The sequence below is a fragment of the Lagenorhynchus albirostris genome, chromosome X (genome assembly GCF_949774975.1).
Source record: "Lagenorhynchus albirostris chromosome X, mLagAlb1.1, whole genome shotgun sequence".
In the NCBI taxonomy this organism is placed as follows: domain Eukaryota; kingdom Metazoa; phylum Chordata; class Mammalia; order Artiodactyla; family Delphinidae; genus Lagenorhynchus; species Lagenorhynchus albirostris.
This window is the reverse complement of record NC_083116.1, coordinates 93,294,550-93,317,941: the sequence shown is the minus strand read 5'-3', so window position 1 is coordinate 93,317,941 and position 23,392 is coordinate 93,294,550. Positions and strand designations below refer to the sequence as shown.

Below are 23,392 nucleotides of genomic sequence, written 5' to 3'. Positions count from 1 at the left end.
AACTTGTAAACACCCTATTTTAACTTCCAAGGATTTGTACATATCTTCCATTTGTTCTGCTTTATCATGTCATGTTCTTGATTCACGAATTCAGTGTCTTCTCTTACAAATTTAGGAGCATTAATTATTATTGGATTTTTTCTTTGCTGTTATTGTTGAAGTTTTCTCTGTCCCCTGAATTTTCTCTAGGTCCCTTCATTTCATGAATTTACTTGTTTGATCTCTGTCTTTTGTGTGATGGCTTTCTCCAAATGTCTGCTGACCTTTGGCTGTCTATCATATTTAACAGAGCTAAGCTGGTTGGAGGTTGTGTGTGTGAGGGTAACCCTTGTCAACTGGTAGCCTTCACTGAAGGGAAACCTGGCAAAAAAACGAGCTGTTTCATTGGTTTTACTAAAGAACTTTGCTCTAGGATCACTCGGTTTCCTGAGAAAGAATCTTTTCATTTTCCACCCTTAAGGCAAAGGTAGTAAAGATTGGGAAAAAGAGTGGAGAAACATAAGCCTGGAGGGCAGCACTCTTGGAGTGGGATACAGAGAGCAAAGAGGTGGGGGTCTCACGACGGAGCATGGGATCTTCAATTCTTCAGCCTTTCTGGAGTTCTATGCTGTAGAGCATAATGCGTTTCTCAAACTTTAGCTCACATAAAAATTACCTGGAGGGCTTGTTAAAATACACATTGCTGGGTCTCACCTCCAGAATTCTGATTCACCTGAAGAAGTGACACAGGCCCTGAGATGTTTTCCTCTACCAGTCAAATCTATTGGACAGTTGAAAGTGGCTGATGGGTATGACATGAGACACTAAAAAACGAACAAGCAGACAAACAAACCCCTCTCTTCCAGCAACTATAGCAAATAAATGTCTGGAGTTAAAGAGTCCTTCCCCTTGGCTAATAAACTCCCCCTTTAAACTATGACTATTCATGGAATGCAACTCATTGAGGAGTGACATCTATGGCCCCCCTCCCCTTGAGTCTGGATAGGCTGATGACTGTCTAGACCAACGGACTAGGTGAATGCAAGACTGGGTAATTTCCAACTCTGGGTCAAAAAGGCAACACAGCTTGTGTTTAGTTCTCCTGAAACATTCACTCTTTGATGGCCCTCTTGGAATGCTCCCTCTTGGAATTGAGCTGCCCTGATCTGTTGAGCCCGAGCCACATGGAGAGGCCACACGTAGGGGCCTTGGTTAACAGACCCTGCTGAGCCCAGCCTTCAAGGCATCCCAGCCCAGGCTCCAACTGGATGAGTCATCTCCAGATGTCTGCAGCCCCAGGCTTCAAGCCATCCCAGGTGAAGCCCAGACGTCAGGGAGCAGAGACCAGCCATTCTCGCCATGCCTTGTCTAAACTCCCAGCCTTCCTCATCCAGAAAAGACTCTGTGCTTCACACCTGCTCAGAGCAGCACGAACGGGAGCTGCAGGTTCACACGGATGCATGCGGTGATGTGCTTCCTGCCCTTCTCCTTAAGGACTGTGAACAACTTGAGGTCAGAGACACACTGCTTTGTTCATTTCTATATATCCAGGGCTTAAAACAGCGCCTGGCATATGTAGAAGCCCAATTATTTCACCTTACTTATTTATAAGTGGAGCACTCTAAGCAAAGCCTTTCAATTACTGTGTTAATAAATCCAAATTCTGCTCTTCACTTGGCTCAGAAGAACAAGTATTGTCTAGTGCGAGGCTCGGTGGTCACACAGGTGGGCTTTGAGGCTGGTCTGCCAGAATGTGAAGCCCAGCTCTGCTTCTTTCTGGCTGTGCGATCTTAGGTGAGCTAAATGCCTTTCTGGGCCTCATTTTTCTCATCTGTAAAATGGAGATAATAATTGTACCTACCTTTTAGAAGCATTGGGAGGATTAAATACATGTATGTGTAATATGCTTAGTACATCATTTAACATTTAGTAGGCACTCAATGGCTGCTAGCTATTTGATTATTGTTGTTGTTACTGCTATTATTATTATTACAAGGCAATTCCTCCAGGAACCAAACTGCAAATTCCCCCTTCTCGTAAAAGCAGCTCCAAAAGGATGCTCCTGGCTCTGAGCCAGCTGTTGACAGTGCCCATGGCACTTCTCTCCACTAGGCTTTTTTTTTTATTGGCCTTAGTTACAAGGGGTCTTATTGAGTTTGCTACTCACCACGCATCTGCGCGTATCATGTGTGCCATTGGGGACTTGTAAAATCTGTTGCTTTTTACACAATAACTCTTGGGTGCAAAAGGATCACCAGGGAAGCTTGCTAAAAATGAAGATTCTAAGGCTCTGCTTTAGCCAGTCTGGAGTAGGGCCCAGAAACATGCTCTTTTAATAAGCCTCCCCAGGAAGCTCCAAATGCAGGGGTCCCTGGAAGATCTGTTTCAGCAGGTGGTCTCCTTAAGACAAACACCACCCAAACCTTGACATCACCACTGATTACTCAAATAACTGGAGTGGATTTTTTTCTAATTCTTTGACACAGAATATCCAAAAAAATCAAGAACCTCCAGGATAAATGTATATTTAAACAATAATGTTAGTTTCTATTTCAAATAATATGCTCTGTACATTTTTTTCCAACTTTAGAAATCTCCTAAGGTGAAATACCTCTAAATTTAAAGCAATGGGTCCAATAGTTAATATGAAAAAAAGTTCTATATAATATATTAAATATAGGACAATCACTATATTACAGAAAGCCTAAAATGTCTGGAAACACAGAGAAAAGAGTGTATTTATAAATACACATTTGTCATTTATAAATAAATACACTGCAGAGTGTCTAGAAACATCTGAAAATGTAGCTAACATACTGCTTGATAATAAATGTATCCTGTGTTTCCCGGACGTTCAGACACCTTGTAGAATGTCAATACATCACTGTAGTTACATGATTCTGATATATCAGGGCCCATATCAAGCCTCCTTCCCTCCCTTCCCTCCTTTCTTCCCTCCCTCCCCCTTTTCCTCCTTCCCTTCCTTTCTTCCTCCTTCCCTCCATGTCTTTCTCTTTCCTTCTACCATCATTTCCTGAGCTCCTAAAATATGGGGGAGGCAGAATCCCTACTCTTAAGGAACATTCTCCTTGGGGTGTAAAATATAAACATGTGACACATTTAAATGTTATTATAAGCCACATCTCAATCAGGTGAGTGATTCAGAGAGTGTGTGCTATAAAATTCTGGGGCAGAGGTGTCAGGCTGTCCGGGACAGCCCAGATCACTTTCAAGGCATTTCATTATGCTGTGTGTAGACTTTCTTCACTACCTCTCTATCTAGGAAACAATCACACAAAAGTCCAACAGCAGGCCATAAATGAGCCCTATGATACAGTGAGGAAAAAAAAAGTTTTTCAAATTTTATATGAAAGGAATCTTGATTCAAGGGGATTATGCTTAATTTTCCACGCTGTGGGACCTGACCCCAACTCAGGGATGAGGACAACGGCATGTCACCCAGTTTCTATTCCAAGGTTCTGACACAGGTTGGACATCGACATAGGTAGCGAAGTGAATTTCCTTTTTTAAATTTTGACTGAAATAATGTTTATTTGTTTTTAATATTGTTTATGCATAATATTCATCATTTACATAATGTTACGATTTTATGAGGTTGATTTACATTCAGTTTTTTTTGAGGCTATGGAAACTTTTTCTTTTTTATTGAAGTACAGTTGATTTACAAAGTCGTGTTAGTTTCAAGGAAGTAAATGTTTCCATCTCATTTCTTCTGGTTCCTTTCATGCAGGTTACTTCTTTGAGGAGGTGAAGAGATGAAGGAGATATCATTGTCAGTCTCCAGAAGGTAGGAGAGAGGGGAAATTTCCTTGCTCAAAATTATCATTCATCATCCTGATCAAGAGAGTCTGCTGAGACAAAGCCTCAGACTTTTACAGAGATCATCCATGAGAATTTGCCCAGAGTAGAGTTTCTCAACTTAGGCACGATCACCACTTGGGCCTGGATAATTCTTTGCTGTGGGGGCTGTTCTGTGCACTGGAAGATGTCTAGCAGCATCCCTGGCCTCTACCCAATAAATACCAGTAGCACCCGCCCCCAGTTGTGACAACCAAAATATGTCTCCAGACATTGCCAAATGTCCTCTGGCGGAAGTGGTCAACAATTATCCTGGGGAACAAAATCACATCTGGGCTGCACACTGGAACCACCAGAGGAGCTTTAGAAAGTACTGGTGCCTGGGACTCTCCCCCAGAGTGTCTTATTTGATTGGTCTGGGGGTGGCCTGCATTGTAGGATTTTTAGACACTTCCCAAGGAATTTCGTTGTGGACCAGGGTTCATCTCAGATTTACCCACAAATTCTGACTCTGACACGGACCCCCTCGCAAATCGCATGTCCAATGCCATGTTGGCCTCGTGATTACCCCAGCCTGCATCCTCCTGGCTTATTGGCTCAGTGTTGGCTTTGGTTTTTCAGGTTAGAACATTGCCTTTTCCACAACTATTTGTCTTCCATTTATATGTTTTACCAAGGAAATTCAGACATCGACATCAGGCCAATGGGGGACATTTTGGGGTCAAGGGGTCTTTGTGACATTCCCACAAAACACCTCAAGAAGAAGGCTTCTCTTTGCAACCCATCTTGTGAGAACGGAGGCCACGTGTGCATGCCCGGGTATGTGCTCAGGAGAAAGCACACGAAGTAAAGCAAAGGGGGAAAGACCACAATTTCTCCTCTTGGAATTTTCTCAGACTAGCCCTGGAATGGCAACACACCAAAATAATGAGCATCCGTGCTTCCACTTCTTTCAACCAAACTTCTCCTGAATGAATTAGGACAGCTACAACCTACTGACCCATATCCTCTGATCTAGGAACTCTGCTCCTAGCTCTCCATCCAACAGAAATGTTTACTTATATTACCAAAAGATAAGTACTATAATGTTCATAGCAGCACTCTCCATAATTCACAACTAGGAATTATCCAGATGCCCATCAACAGTGGGATGGATAAATAAATTGTGATGTATTCACACAAGGGAATACTATACAGCCATGAGAATGAACGGGCTATAACTTCACACAACACGCTGATGAATTTCACAGATAAAATGTCGAGCCATAGAAACCAGACCCCAAAAAGGGTATATATTGATGATTTAATTTATATAAGTTCCCCCAAAACAGACGAAACTTATTGGTACTGTTAGACGTTAGGATAGGGGCCACCCTCAGGAATGGGGATAACAAGTGGAGAGCGTAAAGGGGCTTCTGGGATGTTTCGGGTCACACTTCGTTTCTTGATCTGGGTATTGGTTATGTGAGTGTGTTTGGTTTGAGAAAATGTATCGATGTGTACATTTATAATTTATGTACTTTTCTGCTTGTCTATACTTCAATAAAAATATTTAGAACTTAAAAATTACCTTCTGTTTCTCAGCTGCTGCCTCTTCCCTCCCAAGCTGGGAGATTGGGGGCTTTGACACAACACTGGTGAGTCGGGAGCTGGGCAAGTCCCAGATAACCCCTCTTATCCTTGTCATCATCCCCACCCCTACACTGCTGCCCTCCACTCAGGTAGTCATGCAGAGGCTGGAAGCAGATAGCCTAGAAGTGAGGGGACTCAGTGTCCCATGGCCTGTCTGCTGGAACCAAGACAGTTCTACTGACGCTCAACCTCCTGAGACCACAAACAGAGTCCAGCTCCAAACTGGGCAGAGAGCTGTGTGATTTTTTTTTCTTTTAGTCTAGATTGTTTATCCCTAAATCAACAATCTTGCAGCAATGACAGAATCGGGCTGCAGCTCGAGGGTGGGATCCACTGGTGTGGCCTTTTGGCATGCACCACCCCAGCACGTCACACTCCAGGCTGCACATCAACTCTGTCCAGGGCCTCTGCCCCTCGCGGCAGCGAATGTGTTTTTCCCACAGATGATACCATTGTATTTGTCCCAACATCTGGATAATATTCTGGATCGCTCGCATATGTGAATCAGGTGTTTATTTTACTAGTGAACTACACCTGCGGCCTAAATAGCGTGTGCTGAGCAGCTGTTGGTGACTCTGAATTGAGACCTAGGTGAGGAGTCGTAAACCCGGGAGGTTCATCCTTAGCCAGAAGGATCCAAGACTTTCCAATTCAATAAATCTGGACACTATTGAGAGAAGAGAGACATCATTACAGACAGATAATGGTCCAAAATCCCAGCCAGTGATGACTGGGGAAGCAGATGTAAGCCAGGATGATTTTTATATGTTCCGATAGCCCCTGCCGGGTGGGAGATGAAATAAGCAAAAGGTCTGATTGGTGACTACATTTGGGCCACTGAGCAATTGCAGAGGTAGAAGCAATCACATTGCCTGTGCTTGCCAGAAGGAAAAGGATGGGGTTGACCTGCTAAAGGCAATCGACTTGTCACATAGCTTTATGTACTCAGACATTCTCAAACCCAGTTACATAATCCACCTAAGATGCTGCCCATCTGGGACAGTTACTGTCCCCCACCCCAATGTATTCAGTTGTTCAGCCAGTCCTTCTGATGTCTGAAAATTAAAAAAGAAAAGAATATTTATGCATGAAGTGAAGAACTGGGAATATAATAATGGAAAACGTGACCCCTCCCCTCAAGGAGTTCATCGTCAGGGTGGCCTGGTTATTGGCTGTTACATAAGAAGCCACCCCAAAAGTTAGGGTTTCAATATAATAACAGCCAGGGTGACTGTCTTAGTCAGCTCAGGCTGCCCTAACGAATACCATACACTGGGAGGCTTAAAGAACAGAAATTTCTTTCTCATAGTTCTAGAAACTGGAAGTTCAAGATCAAAGTGCCAGTAGATTTGGTTCCTGATGAGGACCCTCTTACTGGCTTGCACTGTGTCCTCACATGGCTTTTCTTCTGTGTGTGTTCGGAAAAAGAGATCTCACCCTCTTCATCTTCTTATAAGGGGACTAATCTCATCATAAGGGCCCCACCCTCATGACCCCATCTAAACCTAATTACCTCCCAAAGGCCCCACCTCCAAATACCATCACATTGGGTGGTTATGGCTTCAACATATGAATTGGGGTGGGGAGACTCAAACATTTAGTCCACAACAATGACCAACTATACTAGTTTGCTCCGGCTGCCATAACAAATATCACAGGCCAGGTGGCTTAAGCAACAGAAATTTATTTTCTCACAGTTCTGGAGATAAGTCTGAGATCAATGTGTGAGCAAGCTTGGTTTCTTCTCAACCTCTCTCCTTGTCTTGCAGATGGCTGTCCTCTTACTGCATCCCCACATAGTCACCCCTCATTCTGTGTGTTGTTTGTGTCCTAATCTCCTCTTCTTAGAAGGATACCAGTCAGAATGGATTAGAGTCCACCCTAATGATCTCATTTTACCTTAATCATATTTTTAAAGACCTTGTCGTCAAATACAGTCACATTCTGAGGTCCTGAGGGTTAGGACCTCAACGGATGAATTTGGGGGGATACAACTCAGCCTGTTAACACCAACCATCTTGGTTTGCCCAGGACTGAGGGGATTCCTGGGATGCAAGACCTTCAGTGCTAAACTCAGGAAAGACCCAGGCAAGCTGGGACACATTTGTCATCCTAAAAAGATATTTCTTTTGCTCTGTAACATGGGTAGGGCTCAGAGGAGACAGCTCATATCTGCTCTACTCATTGGCTGGGGCACCTGAAAAGCTGGGGGTTGGACCCATCCTAGGTTCATTCAAAATCTGGCAGTTGACGCTGGGGAGACTCACAGCTGTGGGCTGGGTCAGCTGTTGCTTCTTGGGCATCTCTCTATCTTCTGTGGTCTCTCTTTGTGGCCTCTCTGGCATGGTGGCCCCCAGGTAGCCAGACTTCCTACATGGTAGCTCCAGAATCCCAAAGCCCCTTTCCCAAGAAAGCCAGGCAGAAGCTGTGTTCTCTTTGATGACCCAGCCTCTTAAAGCCACGTAGCAGCACCTCTTCCACATTCTGTGTTACCATGGCAGTTAACGAGGGCCTTCCCAGGTTCAAAGGGAATAGAGAGAGACTCCGTCATGTGGTGGTGGGTTGACCAGAACATATGGGCGTACAACGTATTGTTGTAGCCCCTTTTAAAGGGGCTACACAAAACATAAAATTTATTATCTTAACCATTTTTAAGTGTATAGTTTAATGGCATTAATTACGTTCACATTGTTGTACAACCAATCTCCAGAACTCCTTTCATGTTGCAAAACTGAAATTCTATGCCCGTTAAACACTAACTCCCCATTCCTCTTCCCCTCAGGCCCTGGCAACCACCATTCGACTTTCTGTTTCTATGAATTTGACTCCACTAGGTACCTCGGATAATTGGAACCACACAGTATTTGTCCTTCTGTGACTGACTTATTTCACTTAGCACAATGTCCTCAAGGTTCACCCACGTTGTAGCACGTGTCAGAATTCCCTTCCTTTTTCAGGCTGAATAATATTCCGTTGTATGCATTGACCATGTGTTGTGGCCATTTCTGATCCAATCTACCACACTAGAGGACGACAGAGCCCGGTCAGCTCAGTTATAGGACAGTGGGGTGGGTATTGTGATTAGAATACCATAGAATGCTATGAGGCACAGAGGAGGGGGAAAGGCTTCCTGGAGGAGGTGATGGGTTTTAGGTAGGCAAACATTGTCAACTCTGCCTTCCGGGCAGAGAGAGCAGGAAGCATAAGGTCCCTGGGGACAAAAGTGAGCAGGGTGTTTTGGAGAGCTGCTGACAAGGGTAGGGCAGGGTTGCCTGGTTCAGGCTGTGCACTCTGAGCTCTAGAGGATACCACTCACAAGACGGCAATGGCGCCCTCCACAATGGCGCTGTGTCCGACCCGCTCATCCATCTTCAGCGGTTCTGTGAAAGAACAGGGCGGGGGCAGGGAGTGGGGGGAAAAAGCAAGGAGATGAATTGCTCAGAGACTAGGTCGCCAGAGCTCAGATCAAGAACAGTCTTCTACAAGATCCTGAGGGTTTGGGAATTGATCCTGGAGACAATGGGAAACTGCCACAGGATTTTAAATGGGGAGGAGGAGTAACCAAATTCAGGAATTACTATGATTAATGGAAATAAAGGTACCATCATGGACTGGGGGAAGGGGGCAGATCTCTTCTAGCTCTCTCTTTTTATCTCCAATGACGGATTCACCAATCAATACCTGGAAGCCTCAGGAAGCCTGGTCATGAGGTGAGATAAGAACATACATTTTCTTCCTGAGTCCAGCATTCAGAAGCCCCAGCTCTAAGCCTACATGGCATTTCCATTCTAGTCAAGGGAGAAAGACAATAGGAAGTGAAGCAGTGACTGGGGTCATTATGGATGGAGATGAGTGTATGGGGAAATAAAGCCAAGTGAGCTGGTAGAGAGTGACTGGGTAGAGGTAGGTGATCACTGAAGGGCTCTCTGAAGAGGGGACTTTTTTTTGCCTCTCAGACATCACTTAAGATGTTCTCAGCCTCACCTGCTGATGGTGCCTTTGGCAAGGTTGTCTGCCCTGGTACAATGGTGACCAGCTCTGTATGAGCTTGTGATTAACTTCAAATAGACTGAATCCAACATTACCTCACCTCCTATCTCCTCCATGTGCCTCTCACCTCCCCTTGGGATTTTCCCCCGGAGGCATGTATACCCCTAAGTGCAGGGAGTTGATGTCTTATGTGGAGTTGATGTCTTTTGACCCACAGGAGACAGAAGTTGGTATATTCCTCCACCTTTCTCCCCTTGGACAGACTGTCTTGAGATGCCATCCTTACATGGCTTCTTGGAAGCCAGCCCATCAACTCGAGCAATCAGTTTCACTTGATACTAAATCTGTAATACACGCTCCATTGGCTCACCACCCTTTTCTGCCTCACTTCCCTCGTCCCTCACCCCAGTTTCCTGGGATTGCACATCCTAATGTCATAGGACCACGTGAGCTTTCCCACAGACTCTATTTTCTGGGAGTATCTGGGGCTAAAATAGACATATGCAGATTTGCCTTTTACAAAGGTCGCTCTGATTTCTGTGTGGGTGGTGATTATGCAGAGACTAGTGTGGAAGTCGGGAGAGACACATGAAGAGGCTCTTGCAGTTGTCCAGGCAAAAGATGATGGCTCCTGAGAGGAAGGGATGGTACTGGAGATGGAGGAGTGGATAGGTTCATGGTATATCTTGGAGGCAGAGCTGACGAGAACAGCTACTGAATTGGATGTGGCACAAGAGACAAATCAAGGCTGAATTCTAGGTTTAGGGCTTGGGCAAACTAGCCAGTGATGGTGCCTTTTACTGAGAAGGAGAACATTGGAAAAGGAGCAAGTTTGGAATACTTAATTTGCTCATCAAATGTTTTTGAAGCATCTACCATGTGCCAATGAAGGGGTTCAGAATATGCCATAGTGACATAAGGGTCATTTTGAACTGAAGATATTCAAGATTCAACAGCTGCAGGAAGAGACTTTTTCTAGCCTTCCCCTTATCTTCCTAAAAGCAAAGCCTCCCCAAATAATTCAACACTCATAAATATCCTCCCAGGAGTTTCACAACCAGGGACAATTGACTCTTATCAATGAAGAGGAGAAGTAAACACAAGTCAGCATTTGGATAAGAAGTCACTTCAAACAGATATTGTCATAAAACTATCATATCTCCCATCTATTCTCTTAAGTGCCCATTTGTCTTTCCTAAAAGTCATTTGTTCTCCCAGAAGTACTCCTCTGCCCCTCCCCATCTCCTATTAAGGTGATATGTAAAAACTGTAACCACCTCCTTGGGTCACACTTTTTTCTGAACTCCTGAGCATAGGTACTTCATTAAATCTGTTTTTCCCCCCTCTTGCTAATCTGTCTTTTGTCACTTTAATTTGCAGACCTCCAATTACTGAACCTAAGAGGATAGAGGAAAAGTTTTTCCTCCTCAACACTAGGCAATGTATTAAGTGCTTTGGACACAGGTCTGAGAGGCCCAGTCTTTGCCACAAGGGGCTCAGCAATGACAGTATTGTGGAACCATGAAAATACCAAGGGACATCAAATGTCACCTCTGGGGAGGATAGAAGGAGTCAGGGAGGGAATCCTGGAAAAGCTTAGGAGGAGTTTAAAGGGTGAGAGACTTACTCAGAAAAAAGGAGCAGGGAAAAGGTGATTAAGGTAGCAAATGCAAATATGCAGCAATGTGAGAAGGCTTGGTCCAAGGAATTAAGAATGCTTAGGGAGGGGCTTCCCTGGTGGCGCAGTGGTTGAGAGTCCACCTGCCGATGCAGGGGACGCGGGTTCGTGCCCCGGTCCGGGAAGATCCCACATGCCGCGGAGCGGCTGGGCCCGTGAGCCATGGCCGCTGAGCCTGCGCGTCCGGAGCCTGTGCTCCGCAACGGGAGAGGCCACAACAGTGAGAGGCCCGCGTACCGCAAAAAAAAAAAAAAAAAAGAATGCTTAGGGAGAAGGTAAAGGAAGGGAAAGAATGAAAGAAAAATTTCAGAAGCAGAGAGGCCAGCCAAGTGAAGGGCTTTGTAGGAATGCTGCCATGTTTGCCCTTTAGCATAACAGCTAAGGGGAGCCACTGAAGGGATTCCCCAAACCATACAAATATTTGACTATTTTGTGCTTTTGTACATGGGGTTCCCTCAGCCTGGAACATTCTCCCCCGTCCCCAACTCCTGACAAAGTCCTACTCATCTTTTAAGGTCTTAGTCTTTGGCTATCCTCTCTCTGTTGGATCCCTCTTGAAACCGAGCAGGACCCTGTGGGGTTCCTGGGCATGGGAGCCTTTCTGTTCAGCCTCCATGACCTTCCCTGAGTTCCAAAGGGCATGTTCAAACAGCCACTAATTAGGGAAGGGAGGGGATGCAGAGACAAGGGAGGAGCAGTCAAGAAACAATAGCACAGCCTTGAGGCAGGGTCCTGGTTCGGCCTCAAGGGATACACATCACAATATCTTTGAGCTTTTCTGCAGAACTAAAACCTCCAACAAATGGAAGATGTTAACTACTTGATGAAGCATTCTCCGTTCCAGAGAGAACATCAGGAGACCAACCGAGGCCAGATTAAAGGAATGCAGGCCCTGCACACACCCTGATCCTTATCAGCAACCCCACCCTTGAACCACTGCTGTAAAACTCCTTACCAAACCCCACCCCCCACCCCCGGGTAGGGACACACAGTTTTGGAGAAAGCCTCATGGAGAAGGTTTCCTTTTTTTTTTTTTTTAATTTGGCCGCACCTTGTGGCTTGTGGGGATCTTAGTTCCCTGACCAGGGATTGAACCTGGGCCCTTTGCAGTGGAAGCGCAGAGTCCTAACCACTGGACCACCAGGGAATTCCCAGGGTCACACAGTTTTGAAGGGCACAAGCCCACTGTGTCCCCCTTTGCCTGGCAAAGCAATAAAGCTATTCTATTCTACTTCACCCAAAACTCCGACTCTGAGATTCAGTTTGGCACCAGTGCACAAAGGCCAAGTTTTGGTATCATTCTCTGCCCCCCAAGCCATAGTTGACTGCAACTCATTGCCGCTCAGCTCCAGGATGCCATGAGCTGGCTATGGCCTTGGCTTCCCCCTTTCCTGCCAGGCTATGAGCTCCTTAAGGCTTGGACTCTCTCTTTCAGGTTAGAGTCCAACCCAGGTTCCAGAGAATGTAGAATGTGCTCAGTAATTGGCTGAATTGAATGCCTTTAAAATGTGAGAGAAGCTTGAAGCCATAGAGAAGAGACACCACCCACACCCTTGGGAAGAAGAGCTGTCTATACAGTCAGATGAGAGGAGGCACTGAAAAGCCATCAAAAACTGTCTAAGAATGTCTCACATCAGCCTCAACCCAGAGACATGGGAGACGCTTTCCATTGGGTCCAACCACTCTTCAGCTTCTGTGCCCTGGAGTCAGATCTGTTGGGCTCAGGCCAGTGATGTAGGCAGTTACCCACATAGACCCACCAGACCAAGACCACCAACCTTTTTTACACAGCACAAGACATGGCATTCATTGAAAGACTGATATGTTCTGCCAGTGCAGACCCGGGTCGGCCCTGAACCAATGGCTGGAGGGAGAAGGTGAAAATTTCCATGTCTCCTTTTCTGCTGTTATTCCCTCTTGCACATATGGGAATTATTCTTTACAGGTTTAAATGTTACATTGAAAATAAACTCAAATGACCAAAATGTTTCACTGAACAATCCATAATAAAGATAAAACCACCTGCATTGGGGGAAGTACCGACAGCCAACTCTAAATTGCTCTAGTGTTTGGAACTTCCTGAATGGAATTCTCAAGCGCTTTCCAAGCAATTTAAAGAACTCATCTGTTCAGGGTTGATTAGAACCGTCCCAAACTGGGCTCATCATACCTCAATCAAACAAAAAATGGAGGAAAACAAAACTTCCTGGGAAGACAGAAACAAAATAAAATAAAATAAAAAAGTCACAACTGCCCCCAGTGGATTTGAATAGCATGGGGTCTCCTTATTCTTGTACAGAATCCAGTATACATATGTATATATGTGCATGTGTGTATATATGTATGTGTTTATTTATACACACACACACACACACACACACACACATATATACGTATATACACATATACACAGACACGCATATAATTTTCCTTTTATCCCACTATGGAATCTCAGTCTAAGATGGTAATGTAATGAAGAGACTTTTATGGTCATCTCTACTTTTATGGTCATCTTTATGATTGACTTCACGAAATAATGTGAGTTATATACATGCATGTACACATAGGCCAGATTCTCAACTGATGTAATTCTATGGGAATTCACAGAGTTATATTGGTTGAGAATTTGGCTTCAGCTTCACTTATTGTAGAAATTCCCATCAACTAGCCTGAGATGAGGCTCCACACACATTGCCACAAAGCTTCATAGGCTGAGAATCTGGCTGACGGAGCACAGAATAATGTCCATCCAAACATCGGCTTGGATTTTATCTGGCCTTGCTTTCCAGAGCAGCTTGCATGATGGAATGAGCAAATGCCTTTGGCCTCTGGAGCTTTATGAATCAGTGTGACCCACTATGGGAAGCCCCAGGCTGTCCATCCATCCTGGAGGGGCAGAGTCCCTTCCCACCTCAGTCTCCCTACCTGGGAATTGGGTGGGACGATCACTTGCCTCTCCCTTCTCCCTCTGAACATCCTCTGCTATTTATGAAAGTACAGTTTGTAAATAGAACTCCCAGAAAATAAGCATTAAGAGCTGGAAACCAGGGGCTTCCCTGGTGGCGCAGTGGTTGAGAGTCCGCCTGCCGATGCAGGGGACACGGGTTCATGCCCCGGTCCGGGAGGATCCCACGTCCCGCGGAGCGGCTGGGCCCGTGAGCCATGGCCGCTGAGCCTGCGCGTCCGGAGCCTGTGCTCCGCAGCGGGAGAGGCCACAGCAGTGAGAGGCCCGCGTAACGCAAGAAAAAAAAAAAAAAAAGTTATTAAGAGCTGGAAACCAGCGTTGGGTGCCAGGGAAAATGCATTTATGTGCTAAGTTAGCAAGTGCCAATACCATTAACTGAATTTGTGCCAAAAAATGCATTTTTGCAAATGTTGTTCTGTTCCATTCATTATTTATAGAACATCACCTAAGGGCAGTGCATACTACGAGCCAAAAATCTCATCCTGCATTTTATCAGAAACCCATTGCAGGGAAGGGGAGAAGGGAGATGGAGGGAAACTATAAAATGAGATTTCTGGAAAAAGCGAAAAGAACTTGTCTGGCATGTTTTGTCTGGACAAGTAATGCCCACAGGGCGACTTAATAATAATCTCCAAATGCAAGGGGACTGGAAAGAGCAGCTGCTCTCTCTTGCCACTCAGGACAGAAGAAGAAATGAACCTCCACTGCCACATGAAAGAGTTAGGCTAGTTAGAAGGGAAAACTTCTTTAACAGGGAATGTTATCGAGAGAAACTGAGAGCAGAAAAGACCTTTAGATGTGGGAAGTACTTCATGTGTTCCAGATAGTCTAAGGGTAAGAAGTCAATTCAGTATTTCCTCAACCCTGAGACAATAGATGTCCCTGGAGGTCACTGCCACAGTAGGAAATTGTCCTGGTCTTGATGGTTTGTCATCACATTAGAGGCATGGGTTTCGGTGTGAGAAACCTGCTTTGACATGCCACATTTGGACAAATTACTTGGTCTCTCTATGCCTGCTTAAGCATTTGTAAAATAGGGATAATTACTCATTCAACACTATTATTGCAGCAGGCACTGTTCTAGGGGATGGGGGTACAGCACTGAATACAATAGATTTAAGAACCCTTGCTGATTCTAATGGAGAGGGAGGCTTAATATAAGAATAAAGAATAAAGAAGTAAAATATACAACATATCAGATGGTGATAAGTGCTATGGAGATAAATTAAGGAGGGAAGGGGATGGCAGTAGGGAAGTTTCCACTTTAAGTAGGGTTGGGGGTGGGGAGGTCGTACACTGAGGAAAGATTTGAAGGAAGTGAAGGAGTGAGCTAACAGGGTGGAGTGGGTTGAATGGCGGCCCCCAAAATGTTATGTCCATGTTCTAATCCAGGAACCTATGAATGTGACTTTATTTGGAAAAATGGTCTTTGCAGATGTGATTAAGTTAAAGTTCTTGAGATGAGATCATCCTGGATTATCCGGGTGGGCCCTAAGTCTAATGGCATGTGTCCTTGTAAGAGAGAAGGGGAGAAGACAGACACAGAGAAGCCACGAGAAGATGGAGGCAAAGATTGGAGTGATACAGCCACAAGCTAAGAAACACCTGGACCAAAGAAGCTGGAAGAGGCAAGGAAGGATTCTCTCTTAGAGCCTTCAGAGGGACCATGGCCTTGTGGCACCTGGATTTCAGACTTCTGGCTCCAGAACTATGAGAGAATCAATTTCTTTTGTTTTAAGCCACCAAGCTCGTGGTGTTTCTCATGGCAGCCCTAGGAGATTAATACAGAGGGTATCGAAGAAGTGGTTAAGCGAGAGAACAGCAGGTGCAAAGGCTCTGAGGCAGGTCTTTTGCCTGTCTGCTTGGAAAAGAGCCAGGAAGCTTGTGTCTTTGGAGTGGCAGGAGTGATGGGAGTCTGCAGCTGAAGCGGACTCTGAACGAGTTAACAGCTGAAGGCTCTCTGCTGATGGCGCTTCCCACAGAGGAACAGCAAGTCTTTCCTGGAAGAGGCAACTGGGTGGTACATCTCTGTGCCCAACACAAGCAGTGAGTCTAGGGGTAATGTCATTGTAAAACAATGATGGCTTGGACCAGGCTGATAGGAGTGGAAGAAATGAGATTCTGAATATGTTTTTGAGGCATGGAAACAAGTGGATTTATGGTAGATTGGATATGGGATATAAGATAAAGAGGGAGGTCAAGAATGGCTCCGAGCATTTTGGCCCGAGCAACTAGAAGAATGGAACTGCCATCAACTGAGTTGGGGAAGGCTGTAGATGGAACCGGTTTTGGGGAAAAGATCAAGAGTTTGCTTTAGGACACGTTAGATTTAAGATGCTTGTTAAACATCCAAGTGCAGATATCAGATAGATATATGACTGAAGGGGACATTTCTGATCTGGAGATATACATACGGAAAATTTTTTTACTTTATTTCTTAACTTACAGAAAAATTCTTGCTTTCTGTTGTACAGTTTTATGAGCTTCGAAAAATACATAGTCATATAACCACCACCACAGTTAAGATACAGAACTGTTCCATTATCCTAATAAAATCCCTTATGTCACCCTTTTGTACTCAGACTCACCCCTCATCTCCAGCCCTTGGCAACCACTGATCTATTCTCCAAACCTAGAGTTTTGACTCTTCCATAATTCATATAAATAAAATCATACGGTATGTAGCATTTTGAATCTGGTTTCTTTTTTCAGCACGATGTATTTGAGATTCATCCATGTCGTGTTTATCAATTCCACTGTATGGATGTACCATAGTTTGTTCATCCATTGACCCGTTGAAGGACATCTGGGTTGTCTCCCCTTATTAGCATTTATGATAAAGCTAGTATAAACATTCATGGTCTTTTGTGCAAACAAAATTTTCAAATTTCTTGAATATATAATGAGGAGTAGGATTGCTGGGTCATCCAGTAAGTATATGTTTTCAAAACTGCCTACTGTTTTCCAAAGTGGTTGTACCATTTTGTGTTTCCCGCAGCAATATCAGATTTCAAATTATTTTTTAAATTTATTTTTAACCACTCTAACAGGTGTGTAATAGTATCTCATTGTGGTTTTCATTTGCCTTTCCCTAATGAATAATGATGTTGAGTGTCTTTTCATGTGCTTATTTTCCATACAAATTTCTTCTTTGGTGAGGTATCCATTAAAATCTGTGCCCATTTTTAATTGGGTTATTTGTTTTCATACTGTTGAGTATGGAAAATTCTTTATATAATTTGCTTACAAGTCCTTTGTCAGATATGTGATTTGTAAATATATTTTCCAAGTCTATAGCTTGTTTTTTTATTCTCTTAAAAGTGTTTTTGGCAGAGCAAAATTTTAAATAGTTTTTAAGATTTTTTTTTAATGTGGACCATTTTTAAAGTCTTTATTGAATTTGTTACAATATTGCTTCTGTTTTATGTTTTGGTTTTTTGGCCATGAGCCATGTGGGATCTTAGGTCCCCGACCAGGGATCGAACCTGCACCCCCTGAGTTTGAAGGTGAAGTCTTAACCACTGGACCATCAGGGAAGTCCCAAAAGTTTTAAATGTTGATGAATCCCAGTTTATCATTTTTTTTCTTTTACATATCATGATTTTGGTTTCATATCCAAGAACTCATTGCCTAAATCAAGGTCACAAAGACATTCTCCTTTATCTCCTTTTAAAAGTCTGATGGATTTATGTTTTATATTTAGGTCTCTGAACCATTTTTAGTTAATTTTTTACAAGCCTTGAGGTACAGTCAAGGTACATTCTCTTTTGCATATTGGGTGTCCAATTTTTCCAGCAGCATTTGTTGAATCTCTACTTTCTTTTTAAATTTTAATCCTCTTTTAGTTCTCCAGATTGGATAATTTCTAATTACCTATATTTAAGTTCACTTACTTTTTCCTCTATGAAGTTATCCAGTGATTTTTTTTTTAATTTTAAGGTATAATATTTTTCAGTCCTAAATTTCAATTTGGTTCGTTCCTTAATAGTTTCTATTTCCTTCTTGAGAGTTTTTATCTTTCCATTCATTTCAAGAATGTTCACCCTTACTTCATGGAACATGGTTATGATAGCTGCTTGAAAGTCTTTGCTAATTCAAACATCTGGATCATCACGGTGTTGGCGTCTGTTTATTGTTCTTTCTCTTGAGAATTGGTCAGATTTTTCTGGCTCTTTGTATGTTAAATAATTTTAGATTTCTTTCTGGACATATTGACTATTATATTCTGAGACTGGATCCTGCTAAAATCCTCTTGAGAATGGAATGTCAATAGATTTGTTGTTGTTTTAGCAGGAAGTAAACACCTTAGGTTAAGACCATAAGTTTTGTCCTGCTTTCTGTGGGCAGTGGTTCAAATATCATTTCAGGATTCAATGCCATTGTTTCTACTGCCCAGTATATGTGACTCAGGAGTGTGTTTGGGACTTGGGAGTGGTTTGTATCACAGCTCAGTTCTCAGAGATTTCACTCTGCTCCTTTTGGGTCTGTGCTGCTCATGCACAGCTTGGTGGTGAGCCCAGGATTTGTGTTAGTTCATACACAGAATTAGAGGGATTCCTTTTTCCAATTCTTTTCTCTCTGGGATTTTCTCCACATTCTCTGGCTCCCATGATCCCCCTTTTCCAATTCCTTTGGCCAGAAAAATGGATTTTTCTCAGACTTTTAGCCCTCCCTCCCCCACCACACTGTCTTACAATTCTATGTCACTGGAGCCACCCTCAGGGTGAAGCAGCAAGAAAAAAAATAATGGGGTTTCCTCCTACACTCTTCACACACAGGGATTCCTTTTTCTGGTTCCACTAGTCAGACAGACAAGGTTCAGGTATCTGCACCACCTGTTGGTGCACCGCCACAATGTGGTGACCAACATTGTCACCACAGCAGCACAGATCCACAACTGGGGTTGGCCAACAAGACAAAGCCAGGAGAGACAAAAAGAGAAAAAAGCAAAAAATGAGGATTCCCGCCCCCCCCCCCAACTTACTGTTGGCTCTCAGGGATCTCTTTCTCCAATCCTCTGGCCAGAAAGAGTGGGATTTCTATTGGAGTTTTGGGTGCCCACCCGCATTTCAAATTCTGTGACTCAGATCTCCAGGCCACCCTCATATCAAGTCCAGAGACACAAGAAGAAAAAAAGAAAAGGAATATCCCTGGTACCGGTCGTTCTTCCAGTTTTGATTGCTATTGTTTACTTACCAGAGTCATCAGGTAGTTGCTTTGTATATTCTGCCCAGAGTTTTCAGTTGTCATCAGTGGAAGCGATAGACTAAGTAAGCTTACTCTATCTTGGTCGGCCCTGGAAGTTCTGGGAATTTTATGTGTGTGTGCATGCATGATATTTATGATATTTCAACCATTTAGATTGGATAGTTATGATATTGAAACAATTATTCAGATTAAATGAGATCACCAAAGGAGTGGGTTTAGATAGAAAAGAGAAGGGGTCCAAGAACTGAGGCCTGGGGCACTCCAACAATTAGAAGTCAGGTAAATGAGGAAGAATGAGAAGACCAGAGATAAGATGAAAACTCAGAGAACCGAGTGTCCTGGATGCTAATAACAGCGTTTCAAGTAGGAGGAAGTGATCCATTGGGTCAATTACTGGCAATAAGTAATATGAAGACTGAGAATTTGCCTTTGGATAATTCCTATGGTTGTGGGGGGAATTAAGCAAGATGCTAAGTAGAACAAATTCAATGCAATCCCTTTCAGAATACCAAGGCCATTTTTCAGAGAACTAGAACAAATAATTTTAAAATTTATATGGAAACACAAAAGACACCAAATAACCAAAACAATCTTGAGAAAGAATGGAGCTGGAGGACTCATGCTCCTTGACTTCAGACTATACTACAAAGCTATAGTAATCAAAATAGTATGGTACTGGCATAAAAACAGACACATAGGTCATCGAACAAGACAGAAAACCCAGAAATAAACCCACGCTTACATGGTTAATTAATTGATGGCAAAGGAGGCAAGAATATACATTGGGGAAAAGACAGCCTCTTCAATAAATGGTGTTGGGAAAACTGGACAGCCAAATGCAAAAGAATCATACTGGACTACTTTCTCAAACCATATACAAAAATAAACTCAAATTGAGCTGGTTATTTTTTAAAAACCAGCAGACATGGGAGAAGCTTTGAAAACCAATAAAAGTTACCATTTTGTAAGAGATATTTATATTTATAAGGCAAATCTCCATTTGTAGGGGTGTCTCCCTCTATGTACCAGGAAGAGAAGGATGACTAAATCTCTAGAAACTCTTATCAATGAAGATGGCAACTGACTTGAATGTGTATAACAACCTTACCCTCGTTCACTATGCTTTTCCTGATAACCACCCATACCTGGACCCTGCACCCCCCCTCCCCCCACACCCCCAAACACACAACATCTTCTTTTGCTTTAGCTGGAGATGGTATTCAAGGTGGTGGCTTGGGCCATTTTGGAGAGTTACTCAGTTCTCCTGGGTATCTTCCATTTATATAAGAGGTATACATGTTATTAAACTTGTTTTTCTCCTGTTAATCTGTCTTTTAATAAAAGGATGGTCTTATCCAAGAACTAAAAGGGTAGAGGGAAAATTACTTTTCCTCCCTTACAATTCCATATATGATATCCTCTCAATTAAGATAAGGAAATCAATGATCAGTCAAGATTGTTTCCTATTTCAACCATTGATCCTACAGTAGCCAACTTCCTGCATGACCAATACAAAATTGCAATGAATTTGAAGGAACAGACTCCTTCTTACCTATTCTTCCTCTCACTTGGAGAAAACCACCCTCTATGTTGAATTACCTGTGAAAGACATGACACCATCCTGTATTTCTTGGGGTCACAAATGGTGGCTTACTAGCTTATTTATGGTCCTGATCCCATTTTCTGAAAACTGTGTCACGGTTGTTCTAATAAAAGGGAGATGCCTTCGGAGAGACGTTGACGATTTTTAGGAAGAAATTAATTTGTAGTAAACAAGTTGTATGCTTTGTTTTTATCCTACATCAGCCTCACCTCTGGACTGGACCAAGCTTTGGTGCATTGGCCATTACTATGATTTATCATTAGCTGATTACCTAGTCAATTGTTCTCTTATTGAAATGAAGTGAGAAAAATCAAACTAACTTTCCATTCAATGGAAGGTATTACAAATGGCAGTTCCTTTTACACTCAAGAGACTCCAGGCAGCCCAGATGATCACCTGGTATGATGTGATACACACAGCTGCCTAGCAGGTACAATGTGGCTCTCCAAGGGCACATCCACCTCCAATCATTCAGTGCTTGTCTTTGGCCATGAGAGTGTGTGTGTGTGTGTGTGTGTGTGTGTGTGTGTGTGTGTGTGTGTGTGTGTGTAAGCAGGCAACGAGAGTTATTTGGGAGGCCAGGACTGATGCAATAAGTCAAAATTCTTAACACCAGATGCATGTTCATCCTTCTGTGTTAAATGATTGTGGGATACTATTATTATTATTATTCACACAAAGGGAGGCTACATTTACTTTCCTGGGTGTGGAAAGGCAGGACTGGACATTTAAATCTAAAAAGTACTAAAGAAGAGTGAAGCCACGCTAGGGTTGGGGATGGTGGTGGGGGATGGAGGCTTTGAAGTCAGCAACTCACCCAGGTATGGCTTGCCCAGAGATTGATTCAGTCTGCAGGAAAACAGCACGCATACTCAGTCCTCAGACGTGGTGGCCTTGCTTTTCTGAGTCCATAAAGCCATTGTAAGTCTAAGACTTGGTCTTGGTTTTTCAGTGTCAATGTGATTACATTTCTAACGAGAAATCTGTAGGGACATGAGGTTTGTCTTTTATCTCAAGCCTCTCCCAGTAAATCGCTAAACTCCCTCAATCCTCTCTCAGCAACCTTGTATGCCTGTACAAGGGAGAAAAACAAAACTGATATATTGTTTCAACTAATTCTATTACCCCCAAAACTCCCCAGATTTTACTTTGTTGCACCGGGAGTTAGAACGTTTCTGAGGCTCTCTATTTCTGAAAGGGAAACTTTGGGGGTATGCTCATAATGGGTAGCCAGCCTGCAAATACATTAGGTTTTCTTCTCATTAGTACATAGTCTCAGCTGGGAATTTAGACTTTCCAAGAGGGAAGAGCCAAGTGTCAGCACAGAGCATTCACCCAGATTGGCTTAAGATGGGCCTATACAGCTCCTTGCTACCTATACCAAAACTCCTCTGGATAAAGCGACATGGGAACATGCTTATAGAGGAAAGCAAATTTTTCTTTTAAGTGCTGGGTTTATTTATTAGAAATTAATATGCCTCTGTGGGGACTAGTTTTGTGACACATTGTGTCATTTGCAGAACTGGTTAGGGGGTCCATACACCACAGCTGTTCATTTTCTCAGGTGCTGCATATTCCCCATGAGATAGTCTTCATCCACCATTAGCCTCATCCCTAATGGCCTATATTAATTTATAACTGAGGGGAATTGCAAAAATGCACTATGTTTCACAGAAGCAAGGCGAGCTCTTGCAACCCTTTTAAAGTCACAATAAATTAAGCTGCAAAGTATGCCCATATTTATCTTGCATCATTTTTAGAGTTATTGTTGCTATTTTTCTTATGCTACCTTAATTAAGATATGTCTTTGGAGGATTAACTTCTGTTGGAAAAAAAGCGCAGAATTTTAAAAAATAGCTTTGTTTTGTTTCTGTGAATAAAGAGTAGGTACTTTGGGTTGACCAGATGGTAGAAAGAGGTGGGGAGCTCTGGCCTGGGAGTCTCATTCTGTTTCTACCTTATACTAGCCAGGTGAACTGGGTGTTACTTGACCCCCTCTGGGCCTCAGTTCTGGAAAAAGAAGAAGTTGGACTAGCCAATCTCTGGGGCCCTTTCCTTGGTTCTTTGACCGGCCCCTCCCGTTGATAACCAAGCAATCAAGCCAATGGCTGTCAGATTTGTTCATGTCCGTCATGAAACTCACTGAAATAGTTAAAATCTGAGTTAGTTTTTAATGACTGAACTGAGTAGGCTACTCAGTATCCAGATAGATCATTCCACAGCTGGTTGTTATGACAACCAGAAACAATGCTGCAAAAGCCAAGGACTCAGTGGAGAGAAATGGTCACAACCAGTGGCCCCTCTGCTATGGGAGCTTTCAAAGGGCCAAGTTGGCCCTGTGGATTTGTTCTCTCCAGCCCAGGGCCAACACTGGCCCCATTAGTCTTTCTATCTGATATGAGGTTTTGCACTTAGTCATTTTACAACAGCTTTGTATTTAATCTACAAAGCAACCCTGAAAAATCCCTTGGTGTAGCCAACCGTAGCCTGCTCTTTAAGCTAATTATTTTTCTTTGTT

General features: G+C 43.3%; 1 non-coding gene and 1 pseudogene across 1 annotated transcript; both read right to left on the bottom strand.

Annotated features, from left to right (window-relative positions):
- Positions 1–5,817: 5,817 nt before the first annotated feature.
- Positions 5,818–23,392, bottom strand: part of LOC132513009 (protein FAM3C-like) — a 45,907-nt pseudogene continuing 28,332 nt past the window's right edge.
- Positions 12,173–12,245, bottom strand: TRNAG-UCC (transfer RNA glycine (anticodon UCC)). The gene has a single exon. It is a non-coding gene; the product is annotated as a tRNA-Gly (tRNA).